This window comes from Piliocolobus tephrosceles, chromosome 7 (assembly GCF_002776525.5).
Source record: "Piliocolobus tephrosceles isolate RC106 chromosome 7, ASM277652v3, whole genome shotgun sequence".
In the NCBI taxonomy this organism is placed as follows: domain Eukaryota; kingdom Metazoa; phylum Chordata; class Mammalia; order Primates; family Cercopithecidae; genus Piliocolobus; species Piliocolobus tephrosceles.
In genome coordinates this window covers 124,517,911-124,520,612 of record NC_045440.1, presented here as the reverse complement: position 1 = coordinate 124,520,612, position 2,702 = coordinate 124,517,911, and positions in this window count along the sequence as shown.

Sequence of the window (2,702 nt, the reverse complement as noted above, 5' to 3'; positions counted from 1 at the left end):
TAAAGTAAGCAATGATCCACTGTCACAAAATTGCTAAGTATAAGTCATAATTTTTAAGATGCACAAAAAATTGTTTACTGTCCCTGATGTTTTGCAGGTGTGTATTTTATCAGTATGAACAGGAACTGAATGACTATGAAGTCCAAAGCACAGGGAAGGCAGGACATCAGTGTTACCAATAAGTCATTTTTCCTGGCTTTTGTAACCACAGGGTCTGCTTTAAATTTCTTAACTAGATTTAAGGTCCAGAACTACCACTTAACTAACTATCTAAGCTTAAATATTTTAAATCTATTTCCTTACCTGTTAAATGGCAATCATATTTTCTGTCTTCACAAGGGTTAAGATTAAATGATATTTTGAAAAGATTAAATGAGGTAATAATGAATGGATAAATAAGTTTTTATAGGAGTCTGAGATTAGCACTTGCTAAACTATAGAACACAATGTAAATTATTATAAAATTATGTTAAGAAGTGATAATTATTTACATAACTGTTTATTAAAAGCTTGGTACCATTATAAATTAAGATGCTGATTTAAAGGCCAGAAAGTATAAAGAAAAAGATGATCTCATACCTGTGATCCCAGCGCTTTGGGAGGCTAAGGTGGGATGATAGGTTGAGGCCAGGAGTTTGAGACCAGCCTAGGCAACACAGTGAGACCCCATCTCTATAAAAGAAAAAAGAAAAATATTACCTTGACTTCATAAAAATTTAAAGTAAAAATTTTTAATTATATATAAAGCTAAGATATAAACAGTATGCAGTATATATCAAAATTTATATTTCTGTATATATAATAGCAAATATGGTTCACTAGTAACATACAGAAATAAAATTATTAACGAAAATATTCAAGTTTTTTATAATCATAGAAATGAGATCGTAAAATACAGAGTTTTTAATCACTATGGCAAAAGTTTAAAAATTGATAATACACTAAGCAGCAAGTGGATGGAAGAAACATATTCTCAAATCCTACTCATAGGAACAAATTAGTACAGCTTTTTACAAGGGCAATTTGGCAAACTATATATCAGAATTTAAATATGCATACCTTGGGACATATCAAGTCAATTTCTAGAAATTATCTTAAAACAATTAGAGAAGTTAAACAAAATGTACAGAAGATGTTTATTACAGCATTATTTAAAATATAGAAAAATGAGGAGTCAATACTAGTATTATCAAAGCACTAGTTATATACATTTTCATATAATCATGTAATGAAATATGCAGCTATTATATCTATATGCTTCCATATTTATTGACATTTATGATATATTAAGATATTTCTTGTATTACATGGCATATTTATGGCATATTAACAAAAATAGTTTAAAATTATACATGAAGTTCAATTGATTAAATTAATGAAAATATTTTAATATAGCATGATAGCAAGATGTTAAACATAATTATTGATATCATTAAATTAGGTTTCAATAAGTCTGTATTACTTTTATTATAATAATAACAACTCTTTTTTGTTTTGAAGGGATAATTTTTTTCCTATCTCTGCTGTTTACTCAACTGAAACATTTTATCTTTATGGTAGATTACCTTTTCCTCTCCTGATCCTATCCTTTCTCTGGCTGCTTGTTGCATTTCTTGCTCAGTGATACTATGACCCAATGTCATCAAAACTACTCTTCATCATGGTGCTTGTGACATCACAAAGTCTGGATTTCCCTGAATTAAGGTCATAGTTCTCCTGACTCTAAAAGAGAAATTCCTCTATAAAATATTTTCTCCTTACCAGCTTATTTTTTCAGGTGCATTGAGATATAATTGGCAAATTAAAAATTGTATATATTGAAGGCATATCATGTGATTTTTATAAATATATGTTTTATAATGATGCCTGCAATCAAGTTAGCATCATACTCAATAGTGAAAAGTCTAAAGCTCTTCCTTTAAGATCAGCAACAAAACAAGGATGTGCACTCTCACCACTTCTATTCGATATAGTGCGAGAAGTTCTAGCCAGAGCAATTAGGCAAGAAAAAAACAAATGAAAATGCATCCAAATTGGAAAACAGAGGTAAACTTATCTCAGTTTGCCAATGACATAATCTTACATAGAGAAAATACTAAAGGCTCCCCCAAAAAACTCATAGAACTAATAAACAAATTCTGCAACTTCAGTAAAGTTGCAGAATACAAAATCAATAGAAAAGTCAGTTGTGGCTGGACGCAATGGCTCATGTCTGTAATTCCGGCACTTTGGGAGGCCGAAACGGACGTATCTTGAAGTCAGGAGTTCAAGATCAGCCTGGCCAACATGGTGAAATGCCATCTCTACTAAAAATACAAAAAATTAGCTGGGCGTAGTGGCTGGCGCCTGTAATCCCAGCTACTCGGGAGGCTGAGGCAAGAGAATTGCTTGAACACAGGAGGCAGAGATCGAGCCACTGCACTCCAGCTTGGGTGACAGAGTGAGACTCTGATAAAAAAAAAAAAGTCAGTTGTATTTCTATACCATTAAATGAACTAACTCCAAAGGATTTTTTTAAATGTCATTTACAGTAACAACAAAAAGAAGAAAATATTTGGGAATAAATTTAGCCATGGAGATGAAACATCTGCATACTGAAAACTATAAAACTTCGATGAAAGAAATGGAAAAGTTCATGACAAATTAATAGAAAGATATCTCATGTTCATAAATTGGAAGAATGACTATTATTAAAATGTCCA